The sequence below is a fragment of the Rattus norvegicus genome, chromosome 4 (assembly GCF_036323735.1).
Source record: "Rattus norvegicus strain BN/NHsdMcwi chromosome 4, GRCr8, whole genome shotgun sequence".
Lineage (NCBI taxonomy): Eukaryota > Metazoa > Chordata > Mammalia > Rodentia > Muridae > Rattus > Rattus norvegicus.
The window spans coordinates 80,800,930-80,821,748 of NC_086022.1; the positions used below are offsets into that span (position 1 = coordinate 80,800,930).

Genomic DNA, 20,819 nt, shown 5'->3' on the forward strand with positions numbered 1-20,819 from the left:
ATCATTAGTCATTATAAATGAACTGATTAATCAGGAAGCCAAACACAAGAATAAAGGGGGTGAGGTGGGGGTGTGGACAGGACGCAAGAGGCAGATTTCGGAATCCTGAGCCGAGGGCTATCGGATAAAATCATAGGAATCACGAGGATGGCCCAGGTCAGTGCAGAATGGGAAGAGTCAGTGAGGGCCACACAACAGGGAAGGCAAACATGAGAAAGAGAGGAACGCAATCACTTCAGGAAATGAGACACAAGAGAAGGAAAAGAATCACTGTCCAAATCAAAGAGCAAAAGGCTTCAGAGGAGGCAGGGCTGTGAAAGCCACTGCAACCAGCCTAGCAGACGCTCTCATGGGCGCCATCATTCCCACTATACACAAAGTCACTGGAAGTATATCTATACATATATGTGTATGTATATATGTATGTTCCCATTATACTGGAGAGCTACATGCTTGTAGGGAGCCCAGGCTGCAAATGGATGATTCTAAATCTCTGAAGTAAGCCCATGCCTCTTGCCATAGATGAGCTTAGGCAAGCTCACAAGATACGACCGTGGCTAATAAGCCTCTAGGCTATGTTTGAAGGAACAATGCAGGGACTAAAGACTGAGTAATACATTTGCCCCTTCAAGACAGGGAATGAGCCACTGGGGAACTGGAAGCTTCCAGATGTCTTCACGGGTTTTCTGATACTTGCATCTAAAACCATCCACACAGGAGGGAAGCCTTGGGAAACTGGAGATTGAGAATGTAGCATCCCAGTGCAAAATCACTGAGAGTTTCAAAGATGATAGCAGCTCTAAGGGCAGGGAATATGCAAAGCGTGGATGGTTTCTCCTAGTAACTCCATGTCTAGAAAAAAAGAAACAAAGACACATGCCAAGGTTGAGAAGGAGATCAGAAAGTAACTGGTGCTTTTGAAGATGATAATGCGGGTGTAGAGTGCCGCAGTGACAGCCTGGGAACCTGGAATCTGCAAAAAGGAGCACTGGCTGCTCTTCCAGAGGTCCTGAGTTCAAATCCCAGCAACCATATGGTGGTTCACAACCATCTGTAATGAGATTTGATGCCCTCTCCTGGTGTGTCTGAAGACAGCGACAGTGTACTCATATACATAAAATAAATAAACCTTCAAAAAAATCAGCTGTTTATAAAGGAGTCAAAAATCAGTTTAAGAGTGAAATCAGTTAAAGGGACGGAAGTAAATCGCCAGGCTGCATTTGAACTGGAGATACAAGAGAGAAATTCAGAGGAAGAAGACGTGGTACCCATCAAGGTATCCATGCTAGGTCATCAGAATGACTGACTCTACAATCCAACCATGTCAGAGAAGATAGCAGGTGCAGATCCAGGCAATCGATCACAGTGAGTCTGAGGAAGGACTCAATGAGGAAGGAGCTAGGCAGAGAGGAAATCCTAGGGCTATGACCGAGAGGGGCATTTCAGAGGTCACTATCATAGGAGTAATAAACTATAGCCACTGAGTGGGCTGCGAAGACGGTGGGAGGTCGCTGAACCAAGTGGATAGGGACAGGAGATGAACACGTCATGTCCCAGCAGATCACATCAGAGAACAGGCACCAGGGGATAACGGTAAGCAGGGGCAGCTGGCAGCTAGACACCTCCCACACCGATCTTCTCAACACTTCTTTAGGGAGAATAATAATGGAATAGCAGAGTCTCTGGCAACAGGCAGACAGCATGTTGTAAACCCTAGAAAACCCAGCCTATATTTCTAGGCAACGCCTCCTTCCCCGGTCCTCCTCCTCCTTCCTAGTTGAGCAGTGTCCATGAGAAATAAAAGACACACAGGAGGAAATTCATTGCATCAAAGATGCCTCTCGTATCTCGGCCACCGGCATTCGTTTGCTTTGTTCTATTCTGGCTTACTGCCTGGTTCAGGGTGCATGACTGCGTTCGCCTAGAAAACTGCAATGGCTCCAGCCTGTCTTGCCTACTCGAAGCATCTCACGTGTTACCAAATGTCCTCCCAGAACCCTGCTCTGCTCTCATCATGGCTTTCTGCTGTGATCCATGCCCAGCTCTCCCAACCCCTCAGGAGATGGGCCACCACATCCGGACACTGAACCACTTGGTGGCAAAGTGTTCTCAGAAGTCACACATGCCTTTCCTTCATTTCTCTCCTTTGCATTTTCTCGGCCTCCAGCACACACTCGCATTTGTGCACAACTGCCTCTGGCTGAAGAGATCCTAATGTAGCTTAAAATAATACATTCAGTTATTTGGCATGGAATACATCACAGCATGGAGTTCCTCACACACTTACAGGTAAATGATGTGAGTCTTGACCTAGGGGTTGCTAGGTTTCAAACCTGGGACAAATGGCTGAGGTGCCCATTAGCATATCAAATCAAACCTGCACCTCTCAGTTCCCACCCTGTCATGGGGCCCTCCTTGTTGGCACACTCATCCTCTACCCTACCTTCTCCAGCCCAGGGGTAGAGCTACCCTTCTCCCCATGCCCTTCCCTAGATAATTCAGCCATTCTGGTTACCTAGCCTTTTCACCTACTCCCTTTTGGGCCTCCTGGCTGCTGTATCTGGTTCCTCTCTCTTGCCCCTCCTTTCCCCTCCCCTTCTCTTTACATTGTTCTGGGTCCTGTCACCTCTAGACTCTCCCACACTGCCTCTGGCTACACTCGCCCAAATGTCTAAGATAAGCTTTCTCTTCCACAGTACCTATCTGCATTCCTATCGGCTCCTTTTTCTTTCTTCATTCATTCAGGGATGTTGCTAGTGGTAGAATGCATACTTAGCATAGCCCAGACCCTGGCTTGAGTCCAGCACCCTACAATTTTTTTAAAAAAGTTAAGTTAAAATAAATGTAAAAGTCAAAATATGTCATGATATCATTCAAAGCCCTACACAAATGTGACTCGACCTTTCCTTCCTCCACTTTTCTCCATTTTGAAATTCAGCAGGTTTCACAGTCAGTAACTGCCCTATCTTTCCCAGGAGATCGAAGGCTGTAACCGGTTCGCTTTTCCACACAACATGCAAGGCAGCCAGAAGAAACAGCCTGTTGTGTATCCACACTACCTACAATGAGCAGCATAAAATTGTAAGCCCAAGCCTCGCTCACCCAAACATCTTCTCCTCCCCACTAGCTCTCACAAAAAGTGTGGGAGTCTATCCATTTGTTTGTTTGTTGGACGGAGAGCACAAGAGTTTCTGGGTTTCTCTGGTGCAAACATTTTGCTTCCGGTTAGGTGCAAGGTTTCAGTCTCCTTTCTGCAACCTTAGACGCTGGAAGCACCCAGCATTGTTTTCTTTAAACTTTAAAGAGGTGGTAGGCATGCGTCTTATGTTGTATAACCCAGCACCTGGGCAGCAGCTCTCAGCCAGGCTGACTTAACATCCCCCATATGGGAGTATCCTGATGAAGTAAGATAAAGAAAGGCCTTGTGTTTGGGCATAACTTTGTCATTCAATGAGCTTAAATAAAAAGTAAATAACAACAAACTATTCCTATTCACAATTATGGTACAAAACTGTCCTGCAAACTGTGTGCGTGCCAGCACACGGAGCCCGGCAGCACGGCTGCTCTTTCTGGACTCAGCTGTGACACTGCCTGTTTGGAGGGCTGTCGTCTGCGTAGTCCCAAAGGAAGTGTCAGTCTGAATCTAGAAGAAACATGCAGAGAGCATGTAGGCTTTGAGAAAGCTGTCCCCGTTAAGTCATGCTACACCAGTACTCTCTTACTGTCCCACACGCTGTGACAGAGCCCAGGGACTTAGGATTCAACCTGTTCCACCCCTTGCATGGTTTCCCTAGCACAGCACCACACCCATGGCTCACAGACTGCGTTCAAGCTGCCCTCTCTCTGTCCCCAGTGCTCTTGGTCAGACCACAGTGGGTCCTGTGGGAGAGACAAGAGCGCTCAGGCCACAGAAGCAGCCTTCATATCTGCTTTTATCTCAGAGGTTTTAAGAAAGGAAAAGAAAAAAGAAAACCCTTTCCGACTGCCCGTTCAGTCATTTCATTCTAAAACAAAACACACACGCAGTTTCCGGCTTTTGGTCAGGTTCCCTTCCAAAGAACCAGCAGCTGTAGGAGATACCCTCTCTGACATTACGCTTTCAGATCCCCGTGTCTTTGGGAAGGTTGCACTGGGGGGGTCAGTTACCAGCAGGCTCCTGGTCAAAAGATTTGAGAAAGAAAAAGGAATCCAATAAAAATAAAGTGGCAGAAACCAGGGCATCTGCCTCCTCACAGAGGGAGCGAAGTCGGCTGAGTCCATATCTGTTGAAACACATGACTAAAGGAGCAGCCTGAAGACTGGGAAAGCAGTCATCCAGCCTCCAGGTGAGATCTGCCCCCCCATTCCTAGACGGTAACCGTAGATGTGTATTCCCACAGATGAGGCCGCTCCACCCAAAGGCATGCCTGCACCAGGTGTGGCTTGGAGGAAACGGTGTTAAAGAAAAAGAGGATCATCTAAGAAACCTTTGTAAACAAGGCTCTGTCTACACTTCTCTCGGGCCTTCAGGGTTTTACAACTAAGAATGCAGAACCCGTTTCCCCTTAGTAGTAAATAGGAAATGTCAGCCTATGCCTGCTCTCTTCAACAGTTGCATAAGCTTGTGAAAATTGTTGGCATCGGGATTTTCCCCGGGTACACTGACCCAGTCTCCTTTTGAATTACACACCTGAAATGACTCTCAAAAGTGCCACCATTTCTTCTGTCCTGCTCTCTGCACCTTCGAAGTCAGTACTGTAAATAAAGCAGTGCCCTCCTTGCCTAACATCGCAAGTCTTACCTGCAGTGACTGTAAAACTTCCCTGCACAGTGGCTGCAAGCCTTAACCCACACCATGGCTGCATCTGCTTCTGCTGTGGGGATCCTTAGTGACTTAAAAAGAAATCCACCTTTCTAAGGGTTTCACTAAACTCCTTAAGACCAGGGCTAGCACTCTGACTCAGTCTGTATTTATAAATGTCTCCGAGGAAACCTAATATTAGTGTAGTGCTAAGAAACAGATTCAATTATGAAGCAGATCACACAAGTCAAATTTAATAAACGGGACACACGAGCTCTAGGAAAGCGGTCATGTTTTCTGCTGTGATTGTATCTTCATGAGGACACGGTGAATGGGGGCGGATTGTTGATGATGACACGACCCTGAATAAACACTGCCATCAAATGTAGTCTGGGCTCATTCATTTTCATTCTGTATCGTTTTTTGTACCACCGCACTTCACCCACCCCACAATCCGTGTGTGAGGTCAACCTTCAGTTTCAAGAGTAAACACAATGGAACACATATCAGAGTCACAGGGATAACGAACTAACAATCTGTGACTCAGTCGCCATTGCCAGTATGATAAACCGTAAGCACCCAAACACTCTCCTTTTCTTAAATGACTTATTTTCACTTTATGTGCATTGGGGTTTTCATTGCATGCGTATTTGTGTGAGGGTGTTGGATCCCTTAGGACTGGAGTTAGACAGTTGTGAGCTGCCATGTGGGTGCTGGGAATTGAACCTCTTGGAAGGACAGCCAGTGTGTTCTTAACCACTAAGCCATTTCTCTAGCCCCTTAAAACAGTCTTTTAATGGATAATGAAAATCAAGAAAGAAATTTAAAACTTCCCAGTATAAAGACAAGGATAACTCACTGAAGAGAAGCCAAAGATACAAAAACTAGGGTTCTTTGTACCAGGACAGTGGTGTGCAGCTCTGGTTACAAGAGCAAGGTTATAACAACGACACTGACCAGCCAGAGCTGGTTTTCTCGTTGCATTAGATGTAGCCTCAGTCACTGAAGCTGTGATGATGCTAAGAGAAGGACGCTGCGGTGCAGACACAGAAAGACCCAACCCTTTCAATAACCTGACTCTTCCTCCTCAAGACAGGAAGTGTGCACACGTCTTCTCCTGCCACTCTCCTATCCAAAGGTTTGTACTACAAATTAGCATTTGTGTTTTCACTTGACAAGGCTCAGAACCTCACCATGAGGCGCTTTTATTTTCTCTTCAATGGTGACTAGAAATTCACTCATTTCCACTCAGGTTTACTCCTCTTTCCACTTAGTTTGTGAGGAATTTATTCCTGGGCCATAAGTTTTGTTTCGTCTGAGGCATCTTTTCTGTGCAACCAGCTCCTCTAACTTAGCAACGATTTGCTCCTCTTTGGTAAGGAACATCCCAGCGTAGCCAAGGGAACTCACATCTGCACTAAGCTCTGGGCTCCATAAGTGTCACTGGGCCCACCAGGTCGAAGGATTCTGAGAGCAGGGAACCCACATCCGCACCCAATGCTCAGCCGCACTTTCTGCACTTAGGTACTTGGGCAACAAGATTTCAACACTGTTTTGAGGTGACTGTCCTGCTTAGCCCTCCTCTGGCCTGGCCACACTGCCCTCCAGCAGCATCACGCTGGCCAATGGCTCCCAGTGGTTCTTTGAAGTTGACACCTGTCAGATACTTGGTGGCTTTTCAGATATGCATCTCCCAGCCCTGGGCCTCCTGATTTGCATGCCTTTTGGGGTTTTCTGGGTTAGGAGAGTAGCTATTTTCTTCTTAGGCCACTTCCAGGAAGAAGACGGTGACACTTTAAATGAATAGCTCAGGGCACTATTCTAGAAAAGACAAACCACAATACAAGCAGCAATAATTCTGGCCCCAAAGGGTCAACATCTAATTTCTTTCTCCTCACAAATTCCAAGGTTAGAGTTTTTGTCCCCTCTGTATTTGAGTAAGTCCAGAACCATCCGCCAGGATATTTGATAGTGAAGACTGCCGAAGGCTTGGTTACTTTTACAAAGAACAAATCGAGAGAAAAACACTTTTTTTCCAGAACCAGCCACATCTCAGGGTATCCTTCAGTGGCAGCTCTTCCTTTTCCCCAAGATGAATAAACACCACCGTCTAAACCGAAGTTGGTGCTTCACACAGGTATTCACAGAAGTTTGGGAGGCGGAGGCAGAAGGATGGCTTTGAGTCTGAGGTCAGTTTGAGTTAAGCCTGAGCTGTAGCGAAAGACCCTGTCTGAGTTAACCAGTTAATCTAAAACACAAAATAATAACAGAAGCACCTCCTTGTAACTTTAACCATTCTCCCCCAACACAGGTTCCAGATTTTTCTCTACCACAGTCAGTCTTTAAGGACAGAATTGTTTTCGAGTTGTGTTCTGGCCGCCTTGCCTCAGGATCGCCATGTTTCTTCATCCCACGAGGGCTGAGCAAACACCAAGTGTTACCTCAGAATGGAGGACACATTTGTGACAGAAACCAACCCTAGGCTGGTCTCACCCAGCACCTCGAGTAAGGTCAGACACAAAGCCTGCATTCACCAGATGCTTGCTGGGGCATTCTGCATGCACCGGAGAGCCAGAGGATGAAAACAGTGACTTCAGATGTGGTTTAACGTGTCTTAAGTGGTGCGTTCAGATACAGTGAAACAATTCCTGGCAGCTGGGGGAAAACACAACCTGAAGGCACTCAGGATGTACGGATCATGGAGAGTTTCGATGCAAGTCTCCTCATCCACATGGTAGGATGCTCTGACTGTGGGCCCTCCATCAGCCTACAGGTCCTCAGAGCAGGGAACCCTACATCTGCTCCTATGTTCAGCCACACTTTCTGCACTTTGATATGTGGGCAGCAAAACTTCAACACTGTTTTTAGGCCACTGTCCTACTTTACCCACCTTTAGCCTGGCCACACGACTGCCTCCAGCACCACAGTGGCCAATGGCTCCCAGTAGTTCTTTGAAGTGACACCTGTCAGATACTTGGTGGCTTTTCAGATATGAATCTCCCAGGCTTGAGCCTCCTGATTTGCATGCCTTTGTAGAGTTTTCTGGCTAATTTGTGGTAGAACCCTTTGGATCTCGTCTTAGTGTTTTATTGCTGTGCACAGACAGCACGACGAAGGCAACGCTTATAAGGACATTTAACTGGGACTGGCTTACAGGTTCAGAGGTTCAGCCCATTATCATCAGGGCGGGAAGCATGACAGTGTCCAGGCAAACAGGAGAAGCTGAGAGTTCTACATATTGTTCTGAAGGCAAACTGGAGAAGACCGGCTTCCAGGGAGCTAGCATTGGGGTCTTAAAGCCCACGCCCACGATGACACACTTCCTCCAACATGGCCACATCTACTCCAACAAGGCCACACCTCCTAACAGTGCCACTCCCTGGGCCAAGCACATTCAAACCATCACATATAAAATAGTGCAGGGAGAGGAGAGACTGCACCCTTCTCTTCTCGAGGAAGAAGAGGGTCCGGTTATTGGGGCTTCCAGTCTTCCTGTGTTGTTACGGTGTTTTTACATCTTTGCTTTTAGCATCCTCAGTAGCCTCGGTAATTGACCAAAAGTTCCTTCAGCAGGGGGCGGGCTTGTTGGGTTAATAAGCACTTGTCTAGCACATGAGAGACCTGGATTCTAGCCCTAGTACTGAAAAGGGAGAAAATGTTCATTGTTCATAAGGTTCAAATCTAACTATTCAGAAACAAAGCAAGGCACAGACTATGTCTCAGACTGCGACACCATTGACTTTAAATATTTTTATTTCTTAGCACATCATGTCCTCCAGTTACTAAGGAGCAAAGTACCTTAAAACATAGCTTGAAACAACCCATTTTTACTTGGCTCATAACTTGAAGCTCAAGAATTCAGAAACAGCTGGGCTGGACAATGCTGAGTCAGGGTTTCCCACGAAACTATAACCCTTCTCCAGGCGTGGCTGGAGTCTTCTGCAGACTCAGGTGGATGGCTGGCTGAGACAGCTCCCTCACCCTTCTCCTTGATGATAGGAACTGAGACCTTAGCCGGGCTATGGGCTAAAGTGGCTACAAGCGGCGTCTCCTACACGGGCATCTCTTTGAGGGAAGTTATATTTCTCCATGTCAGCCAGCCTCCCCAGAGCTAGTGTCCCAAGAGCAGTAGGCAGAATCCACAGAACCTTTTACAAACCAGTCACACACAGCTATGCCTGTCATGCTCTCTCAGAGGCAACCGGAGTATACATGGGCTGCCTCTCGTCTAGGGAGGGGACTTCCAGGATTAGAAGTTTGGTTTCTAGAGCGGAGGATTAAGCCCAGAGCTTAAACATTCTCTATCACATGTCCTTTTACTTACCCGCTTCCCTACTATGGCTACTAAAAAAATACAATAAAATACCAGAGTATGTGAAGAGGTAAATTTCTCAGTTTTTTTTTAATATGAAGAGGTGGTTGGATAAAAACTTTAGTTGTATTTTAGCTGTGAGTTCCCATGAGGGAAATGATGCGAATGCTTTCTTTTAATTAAAAAGGCTAAGCTTAACTAAGAGATCTTTCTTTAAACAAAAGAACCAGAGAACAGTTGTAAGACTTTGGACTCTCAAGCAACAGAAGGCTTCATTTGCCTGTGTGGGCTACCTGTGTCCAAGGGAGCTCTCAAGGTACACAGGGCCCTCCTCTGCTCAGCTCCTGGATGCTCTCGCCTGCTCCGGGTTCAAGCGCTGTCAGCAAGTGTGAGGGGTGAGAGGCCAGAGGGAAAGGAATAGACTAGACTCCATCTCTGGGTTCAGCTTTGGGTCAGATTCCAAAGGTCTGTCTTCTTTCTCTTTTCCCTACCAAGCAACCGTCCTCTAAAACGGGCTCTTTGGTTTGTTCTCAGGATGAGAACAACAGCTCCTCCAATCACATCATGATCCCGCCATATCTTTAAGTCACCACAGCAAAGAGGACAGTCCTACACTACAGGACATTGGACCACCGACTCCTAGCAATGCCCGGGGATCTCCAGACAAAGCTGGAGATTGTCCAACCCTGAGATGGTCAAGCCATTGGAGGAGGGGCAGCCCATCCACGGTTGTTGGACTGAAGACCCCAAGGTCCCTTCAGAAGCTCCTGTGAGTCTGTGAAATGGAATTTAGAAAGTAAAAGCAGAACTGAGGCATGCGGGGTGTGACTGCTCACTATCCTCCTTCCAAAACTGAGTCAAAGCAGAGAACATGGGATTCCGGATGGTGAGTTCCAGGATGACTCCAATGTCTACAGATTTGTGGAGCTGTACTGGAAGCTCACGGAACTGGGGTTGCCTTCCCAGCTGATGCCTTTGCCCTCTGATGCTCCTAAGGACACACACTTGGGAAGTCACACACGCTCAGTTCACAGCAGAACTTTTGCACAGTGACTCACATGATATGACTCTCAAAGTCATATTTGAGCATACTGTTTTATTTCTAATGGTTGGAACACAAACCAAGAATAGAATTGTGTGAGAATTCTGAGTGCTTGTGAGAAAAACTCCAAGAAAACAGGAAACTTGGGACCTCAGTTTCTTCAAAACACAGAACTGTTCTCGGAATGTGTTTTTGTGCTCTTCCTGGTGTAGCAGACAGGAGTGAGTTTCCTTCAGCTGCTGTTATTCATGTGTCTCTACGGAAAAGCATGTTTTTGCCATATGTGGCCTGTCCCTGTGATTGAATACCTCATTCGTGTGATTCTTCTTAACCCTCAGAGTCTAAACTGCCTGATACTCTGAATACAGTTGGCTATTACACGAGACTTCAGTCCGTCTCATTTCCAGGTGCCGCTCACTCTGAAGTGGAAACTTAAGGATTCTTTGGAAAGTCAGTTGGATGGTGTTCTTCTGGGGCAAACACATGAAGGAACGTTTAGTTTAAGTGGACATAGGTGAAAAACTAAGGGAGACTCCTGGAGGAACATTTAGCTGAAGCAGACACAGGAGAGAGGAAGTCCTGCTAAAGCAAGCACATGAAAAAACACGTGAAAAAGGATTCTTCATTAATAACACGCATGTATTAGTCCGCCTTACACTGTATACTTGAGCTCCATTTGTTGGGACACCATAGAGAGAAACACACCAAAAGCCTTCTGGTGGTATGCTGCAGTTTCTTGACACTTCCTCAGACTCTGGCTGATTGGCAGAGTGATGTCAGCTGAGACAAGATATGTGCTAAGGCAAAAACACGTGGTATTTGGTGGATATAAACGGGACAGAGTGATGGAGACAGAGCTTGGCTTGCTGGTACAGCTAGCTGTGCAACACTTATGGGTCTTGTGTCTTCACCGATCTTTGCTTCCCTGAGAGAGGCACGGCAGAGAACTTCTCCTGGTGTTCCTTTGGCCCATCCTGCTGACTCGAGCTGAGGCTGAGGCCTGGCTGTCTCTGAGAAGTAGTGCCACCACTGGTGATTCGTGTTTGCTATCCCGACTCTATCCATGAAGTGTTTGTGAGTGGATCGAGCTGCTGCTGATGACCTGTGAACTGAACTGATGATTTCCAGACAGCACAAATGGAAGTTGCTCCAAAGAACCTTTCTAAGCAGGTCCACTTCCCCTGTGTCCTTTCTTTCCCACTACCTCTGGTGGATAGTGGGCTAAAAAGGAAATTAACACATTTTTGAAAAAATTAAAGTTACACTGCTCTCCTAAATTTATGCCACCAACTAGAGCAGTAAACATCTAACCACATAACTTCCCTCTCCACCCATGGAAGAGGGAAAGTATCTAAGAGTCACTGTTTCTGAGTAGATTGTAGAACACTGCCTAAAACTTTAACATTGATATAAGCTACATGGCCACTAGAGAAATGCCTCAGTGGTTACAAGCACTTCTACTGTTATAGCAAGGACCAAGTTCAGGTCACAGCATTCATGCCAGGCAGCTCACTATCACCTGTAGTTCCACTCCAGGGGACCTGATGCCCTTTTCTGGCCTCCATGAGTACACGCGCACACACATGCACACAAGCACACATGCACAAAGGTAAAAATAAATCATTTGTAAAAATAAGCTATACACTAAACTATGGCATGAACAGAATATATAGGTATATATAGCTACTATAAATGCATGTATATGTGTGTATATACATATGTCTATACATACACTTGTGCACATGTATATGTGTATATTTGTGTATCTGTGTATAAGTATATATCTATGCCTGCCTATATGGTTATATGTATGTTAATATGTACATATACATGTACATATGCATGTGTACATGAATGTGGATATAGGAACATACGAATGTGTGTGTGTGTGTGTGTGTGTGTGTGTGTGTGTGTGTGTGTGGTTACATGTTTCTCTTATACCAGATTATGGGATGGATGCTGATGATTCCACAGTATGCATACCTTCCCTCCATCAGTGTACTTCAAGATTAGGAGATTATATCAGAAATTGAACACTAAGAATAGTTGTCATTTAAAATCCAATTCTCAGTTCTAAATATTTTACTGAAAATAAAAATAAACAACTAGCTCTGAATAGCATATAGCAACTGACAGACCCTCAGAGAAACCCTGAGCTGAAGATGACAGCAGGACGGATTACAGGTCATAGCTTTCCTGAGGTTAGGCACACATACACACACACACACACACACACACACTCTTACACCACATACACACCACACATACCACACACCACATATACACACACACGCACACACACCACATACACACACACACACACACACACTCTCTTACACCACATACACACCACATATACACACACACGCACACACACCACATACACAACACACACACACACACACACACACACACACACACACACACACACACAGAGCTTTCTCTGGGCTGGGAGCACTGACCCAAAAAGAATGTCTTACAGGATGTAGTGGCACAGGCCTTTCATCCCAGCACTTGGGAAGCAGAGGCAGGTGGATTTCTGTGAGCTTGAGAGCAGCCTGGTCTATGGAGTGAGTTCCAGGACAGCCAGGGCTACCTAGAGAGATGCTGTGTCAAAATTCAACCATCCCCACCCCATTTCCCCACAAAGGGCTTAAAAGAAGAAGGAGAAGCTGGAGTTACTGTATTCAGCTATTTGGAGTATTGATGACAGAAGATGCCAGCTTCCTCTACTTCTGCACTGAAGAAATGGAACTCATCCTACTCAGAGGCAGGGTTTAGGCTTCCAGACAGCCATGAATGCCCCAGACTTAACTCATCACTAATAGAAGGACCCTCTCAACAAGTCAAAGACCACAGCTGAGTCACCGAAGAACCTTTCACAGACAAAATGATAATGAAGTTGTGACTTATGGCAGCAAAGGCGTGGTGCACTGGTGATCCTTACGAGCCCCTCTTCTGACCCTGAGGGACTGTCTATCATCCATCCTATGGGATGGACCGCCTCCATCTTTTCTTTTTGCAAATAACATCCCAGGATCTTAATTCTACCTCTGTACTGAATACATGCCCACCTGCTTGAATGTTGAGGATAGTCCTACTAAGAACCATTACCTCAGCCCTCAAGGATGCAGGAAGATGTTAAAAGCACCGCCATTGAAGTATCAGATGAGGGACAGTCCCCGAGAAAAATACTTTCTGTGTATACTAAGTGTTTGCCTCGGTGTGGCTCATCAAAGGAAGCCGGCTCTTCTAGTGACCTGTGTGCTGCTCAGGTGCACGAAAACACAAGGACCTGGACAGCAGCCATCAGGTTTAGACCTGACCTGCCTACATTGTCAACGATTCAGTAAAAGGCTTGGTCAACCATGATTTCTCCAACCTCTACTGCTCTGCTTCTTCCTCAGCTCCATGGTACCGTGTAGAGTCTCCCCTGTGAAGACCATTAGCAAATCCATCACGCTGTGGAGAATTCATGTTAGCAATGTGGTTATGAATTCACCTAGAACATATCAACGTTTCTTCACATTGGAGTAGTCATGCTTTGCATGCTATAACTATTTCCATTATCTTTCCACGATAAGACATGCACACACACAAGCATAGTGCCCTATCACCTATCCTACGCCATGCTTCATCAGTTCTTGAACGTGCATTTCCACATTCTGATACTTCTAATATAGAATGTGTCCCACCATCATGGCCTACCTATAATGTATAAATAGACAGTGTTTGGCTATATATTTCCCTTCTTAGAGGTAGGTGAGTGATGGTCTGCTAAAACATGTAGTTGTGGCTCACTGAAATGGTTGACTGTACTGCGTGGCCATCCTGATGGGGGTTAGTGAGAATCCCAGTCACAGCCACAATGAGGGGAGCCAAGCAGAAAGGCCTCTCTCACCACAGGCTGTGCGAGTCTCTCTATTTCTTCCCTGGGACGGAGAACAAACACAGTCCAGAAGCGTGGGGACAAGTGGTCAAGAGCACAGACCGGCTGAGGACGTCGGTGTGAGTGTAAATGTTCCAGCTCCCACTATCGGGGCAGAAGCAGATGGCCAACTGTACCAACCTTCACTGCACACTTGCTACTAACTCTTCTCTGCCCCTGTCACTTCAGCCCTCCCTCCTGGGATCATCTGAAGAAGAAACAAAACAAAACAAAACAAAACACACCTACCTGCACCCAAATCCCTGCTTTGGGTTCTGATTTCATGAAACCAAACTAGGGCAAACTTGAGGGAATCAAAACAAAGCCCGGGCTTAGTCAACTATTTAACGAGCGAGCGATGCCTCATGAGTCAAAGGTATGCTTGCAAATCAAATGCCTGGGATTCCAGATCTATTTTCCAAAGAAAGTCTATTATTGTCAATTATTAGCTTTTCCCACCAGGCCTGAAAACTCATTTACTATTTTAACCGTGCGGAGCGCCAGCACAAAAGTTCCTAAGGAAATGGGTAATAACTTCGTCACACCTCGCTTCTTTACCAGGAAACAAAAAACAAACAGATACCTTGGGAGTGGGGGTGTTAAAAAGTGCTTGAATCAATACTCATTTAAGTCCTTATAAACAACTGAAATCCAAGACAGACAGGAAAAATAAACCTCACTAAAGCTCCCCAAAAGGGAAAAGCAGAAGGAAGGGGGTTCAGCAAGAAAACACATTCGATTCCTTGGCTGGCGATGATAAGGACAGCAGGACAGCCAGACAGACGGCAAGTAAGAACAGGCCTGCTCTGCCGGATTTAGCAAGGTCATGGACCCTGAACCTCAAGTCACTACAAAGCACAGCTTGAAATTAATGTGAAAGCTAACAGTCAAGTCACAAAATCACAGGCATCTGAGTTGAAAAATACTTCTGAGCTTCATATTATATAACACTCACATGTCTGTAATTGTGGGGAGTGAACCCAGGGCCTAGAATACAGTAGGTATGTGCTTGGTTCTAAGAGAACCCCAGTCCTCTTAGAGCTTTATTAATAAGCCACATGTTGCTCCCCCATGATTGCCATCTGTTCACTTAATATTCAACAATGTTTCCCTATGAAACCCAAGTGAAAAGACTTTATTATTTATTTGTGCATGTGTGCACATATGCATGTGAGTACCCACAGGGGCCTGAAGAGGACATTGGGGCTCCAAAACCAGATTAAAAAAAAAAAAAAAAAACCAAACAATTCTTTTAGCACCAATTCCCAGTGCTTGTGGCCCAGGAGGTAGAATGTGGAGAAGACAGGATGAAGACCCCTGAGAGTACGGGAAAAAGTCAAAATCTTATGTGAACCTGTTTCCAATGGCCTAGTATAAGTTCACCCTCGGGTGGGTGCCTTCTCCGGTTTCTGAGCAAACATAAAGGCAACTGCTTGCTCGAGTAAAAAGCAAGTTATGAATAAATTTATGAATGAAGAATGCTCTTCCAGAGGACCCAAGTTCAATTCCCCGCACCCACAGGGAACGTCATACCCATCTGTGACTCCAGTTGCAGAGAATCCAACATACGGGCAGGGAAAGACCCAGACACATAAAAAAAGATAATAATTTACAAAAGATTTTATATGAAATCTTTTTGCATGTATCTCTTCTGGTTAGAGAGGGTGGACAGTAAAGGTTACACGAATGTCAAGTGCGTGTAAGTCCATTACTGTGAATGCAGCATAAAACACAAACGCATTGTGAAATCTGGGTAAGAAATTTGGTATACAAAAGCCAACATTAGCATTCACTATTAAGAGTACACAGGTACCTTTCTGGGGGTGGGGGGGGTTGTTTCTTTTTTCTGTTTTTGTTGTTGTTGTTGTTTTTGTTGGTTTTTTTGTTTTGTTTTATTTTTCCTTTTTTTTTTCCCCAAAAAGTGTTGAGCTCAGAGAGAAAATATTCTTTATTTCCAGGTAAAACTTGATTTAAAAAAAAAAAAAGCCCCCCGGTGGGGGGATGCTTCTATGAATAACCTTCATGGTTTGCAAGAGAATCCTCCTATTAATTTTGGTCTAAACAAACAAAACTAGGCAGGGACAAACACTCTGAACACAGGCCTGCTGCCTTCCCTGCAATCTCCAGACAGGACACCCACGGCACGCGCCGCTCCGGTGAATGCACCCTGCCTGAGATCTCACGTGTTTTCATCTCCTGAAATGAAGAGGCCTCATTGTATTCCAACGCCAGTGAGAGTGGAGGGAGCATTGGGACCTTGGATGGCAACACTTCTTTTGGGTGCTATTATGTGGACTGTATCGCAAAACAACGAAAAAGGAAGCACACGAGAGGACATGGAGGGCCCGTCTCTGTTTTACTCCTTCAAACCCTGAACAAGGCTCTCGGACAAGACTAGTGTCTTGCAGAGTCACTTGAACCACTCAGATTTCAGAATGATACACACAGTTGTATTGAGTGAGGTTAGGAATGAGTGAGCTGAGAAGTTTAGCAGGCCCTACGTTGGTCACCTTTGGTTTGAAGCTGAATGAAGCCTATGAGGCTGAGGATTCAGTCAGGGTTACGTAACCACTAGCCACAGCGGTCTTCCCAAGTCTTGCGATAACCCACATAGTACCCTGGCAACGTCAGATAGTATGGCCTATGCTTTTATCTCCAAACTAGTTATTTTTAGTATCTTTGAAGAATAGAGATGAAATTGGATGATCGTTGTTCTTACAGAACCGTCTCAGAACATGAAATGCGCAAATTCTTCCCCCAGTGCAATGCAGTTCGAGGAACAATCCTCTCAACTCTGGGCATTACATCTACACAATGAAGGATAAGGTTAGCCCACATCAGGGTTCCCTGGCCAGGACAATATGCAGCTATTAGGTGAAAGTGTCAATAAGAACACACCACCCGTCTCCAACCTTCCCTAAATGACTCTGGCCATTCTAGACCTCACATGCCTGGAATACCTTCCCCTGGGGACTCCAGTGGCTCGGACAACCGTCTGTGACTACATTCCTGAGATACAGCCGTTGTCAGCTCGCCTGAAGAGTTGGTGCCTGTCTTTCCAAACTGAATGACTCGTCCTCAGACTTCACTACAGGAAAATAATGCCAGCAGGTTCTTATTTCCGTCTCTGCAGGAAAGGTTGCTCTGAAGTCGAGCTTAAACATCTGCTATTATTAAAGAACTGAGTGTCTGCTGAATGACGGCCAAAATGTCTATTATTCCTCTTCAATAGACACTTAGTAAGCAAGTGCTGGTTATGCCTCTCAGTATAAAAACCAAACAGATTCTCAGGAGAAAATGAAAGAGAATTAAGCACAACAGGAAACAAAGAGCTTGCATCCCCACTAAGCAGTTCAGAGCATGGAATATAATAGAAGGGTGCTAGGGACTGTCCCCAAGACCTGCGTGTGCTAACCACTTGCTCCACCCCTCTGCTCCATCACCTGGAAACTCCCTTTAAACGGAAGCTGAAGATGTACAGCTGACTGTTTCAGGCCCTATCACAGTCAGATAGATACTCAATAAATGTTATATGAGCAAACACAAAGATAGATGGAGTGGATGAACGAAAGGAAACACCAAGTCACTTTAGACCAAGCCAATGAGACTCCATTTAAAAATGCCCAGTGTCACCTGACACTGCTTTAAATGCTCTATGACATGACCTAGGTCATAGCAGGTATCCAGGCTGGAGACAAAAAAGCTCACAAAGAAAATAATCTTCACGTCAATCAACGTGAGAGCCAAGAGAGAAAAACGGTCAGGGGGAGTGGGTCTCCCTCAGACGCTGAGCATCTCAGAGAAAGAGTACAGGAACTGGAGGTCTCAGGCAGCTGCATGAAGTTCCCATCCATAAAACACCCCCTTTCACATTCACGCTATTTATTCATTCCACTCTGCTTCTTCCAAAAGAACTATGGATTTCATGGGAAACAAATTAACAATTGTTCAAATACTCAGTGACTCTGGTGGCACACATTCCCAACATGCTGCTTGGCTGGATCAACCATCTTCCCAAACACTCCCGTTTACCATTGTTATTATTATTACTCAATTTAAAGCATCTTTAGACTTGAAGTTATTACTCTCTTCATCAAAAGACAGTTATCTTTTAATCCTTACTCTATAAGGATATCAGGTCCCAAGATAAGTCATCAAATCAAAAGCTCTAAACCGTCAGCATAATGATGGGGGTTTTACAGCTACTAATATGCTAAGAACCATTCACATGCCTTGACTGCACATAAACACCCACTAGAGTAATATACTTAGCCTGAGCACATCGGCCGTAAAGAAAGTATGTAGATAAGCAAGCGCTCTCTCTGCTCCAAGTGAAGTCGGCGCTGTTGGCCAGTTGCTCATGTAGCACAAACAAACAAACCAAGGAGAGGGCGTGTTATGGTTTGAGGATGAAATGTGCCCCAATAAGGTCAGAGTTTGAGTCACTGGTCTCCAGCTTGGTGACACTATTTTAGGAAGTCAGGGATCCTCTGGTAGGATAGCTACTAAGGGGTTGGGGAAGAAGACTTGGACAGTTAGGTCTGCCTCTGACTCCCGGCTAGCACTCTCTGACTTGGTTAGACAGACATGAGCAAGCTGCCATGGTAGACTTCCACCACCATACCTCCTACTCTGTGATAAATCTCCCCCAAACCAAGAACAAACCCTTCCTCCCTTAAGTTGCGACTGCTGTGTATTTTGTCCCAGTCAAGAGAAAAGAACTCTGGTTGTTTGAAAGAGAACGGCTCCCAAAGGTTCGGGCATTTGAACACTTGGTCTCCAGCTGGAGGCACTATTGGTGCAGGGAATGTGTCGAGGAGAGTATGCACTCTCTGCTTTGTGTTTGCAGTAAAAGAGGTGCTTTCTCAGCTCCCTGCTCCTGCCCATATCTGCCCCTTGCTGCCATGCTTCCTGGCCATGGTGAGCACTCGATCTACGGAACCCTGAGCCCAAATCGACCCTTCTTTAAGTTTCCTTGGTTATGGTGTTTTATTACAGTAGCAGAAAAGTAACTGACACAGGGATAGCAACTGGTTCTCAACCTGTGGGTTTCAAGCCTTTCACACGGACCACCAAAGACCATCGGAAAACACAGATTATGAAGAATCAACAAAAATAATGTTAATGATTGAGGATTAAAACAACACGAGGAACGACTGTATTGAAGGGTCATACCATTAGGTAGGTTGAGACTCAATGCCTTCTACACAGTACAAAGAGCCAAGGGCTAAGACTCAGAAAGCGTAATGATCTAGAAATTCATGTTCCTGCTTCTTAAAAGTGGGCTACTGAAAGCTATAATAAGGGTTATTACTAATGACTGGCATAAGAAGAGAGAACAGACCTACCATGCTTACCCTGACTTGCTATGTGAAGCTCTCTGCAACGTTATGTCACGGTAAGAAGGACCTTTAAAGATGCAGGGGACCTGGATTTGACTCCCAGCATCCACATGGCTCCTCACAACAGGTGTAACTCCAGTTCCAAGGGATCTGGCACCAGGCGCATGTATGGTGTATAGACATACATGTAGGCAAAAACACACGTGCAGATAAAAAAAAGGATGAAAAAAATGTCATCCTGTGTCTCAAAACTAGAAGACTTTAGTAGGAACACAGTGACCAATGTTTCTAAAAATTACACAGGCAGAGTCGGGCATGAAATCCCGACACTTGATTCCAGCACTTGAAAGTTCAAGGCCAGCCTGGTCTACGTAGAGTTTCAAGCTTGTAAGGCAAAGCGAAACTCTGTCTCTAAGTCAATAATTAGACTGTAAATAATAAAAAGTAAGACTTATAAGGTTATAAGTTAAAAGATGCTCTGAAGGGTCTTTGGCAAGAACATAAGAAGCACCACATGAGCTCTGATATGGGCCTCTCTCAGAGTCCCTGCTAAGGCGGTAAGGGATGACTCTGAGGACAGAATGGAGGGTATAGCCAAGGAACAGGTAAGAAAATGTGACCCAAAGTTCTACAATGTGTCTTACACACAAAAAGTCTCGTGAGAACACAGGTGGTGTGGACCGCGTATACACTGCCCATTTAACAGTTCATAGGAGGCTTCCAATAAGTCATTTTAATTAGAATATTGTAAGGACAAGTTATTTTTAATCAACATATGTAAAAAAAAAACATTCTTTAAGACAGTAGCAAATTCACCAGCTGATGAGCATCCCCAATTAGGAAAAACTAGATTTTCCCACAATGAGAGTGCGTCATCCCACAAAGGAGAGTTCCTTTCCTGTGTCATCTGAGGACTCGTGTCCTGGGATGTGGTACTGGGACACAGGGTTCATTAACAAGACAGATGTAGTTTCTGTTCTGGTCATTCTTCCTGGCTTTGGGCTAGAGCACACAGCCCTCTGGAGAGTGGCCTTGGGCACTCTGCACTTTTGTTTCCTCTATAGGATAATCAGACATTTCTGAGACCTGTCACTGGTCTCTTCAGATCTCTGCTTAGTAGAGAGGCTTTTGACCATCCTAAGTAAAACTGAATGTCAACTCTTGGTCCCCTCTACACCCCCAAGTTTCTCATCTCTCCCTGACAGCCTCCATAGAATGCATTAGACCTGACACACTTAACTATCTGTTTATAATGTGAAGGTCACACGCCTGTGACATTTCTAGGACCTGCAAGGGACTGGGTACTGAATTTACCAGCACACAGTAAGGATCTGTAGAACGGATGTTCTTCTTCAAACATCCAACCACAATGAGCCACAGTCATTTAGCACATCCACTGCTGTGCAGTTTCATTC

At 45.4% G+C, this 20,819-nt stretch overlaps 1 protein-coding gene across 9 annotated transcripts in view; it reads right to left on the bottom strand.

The window, feature by feature from the left end:
- Osbpl3 (oxysterol binding protein-like 3) overlaps positions 1–20,819 on the bottom strand; it is a 176,787-nt gene that overhangs the window by 123,547 nt on the left and 32,421 nt on the right.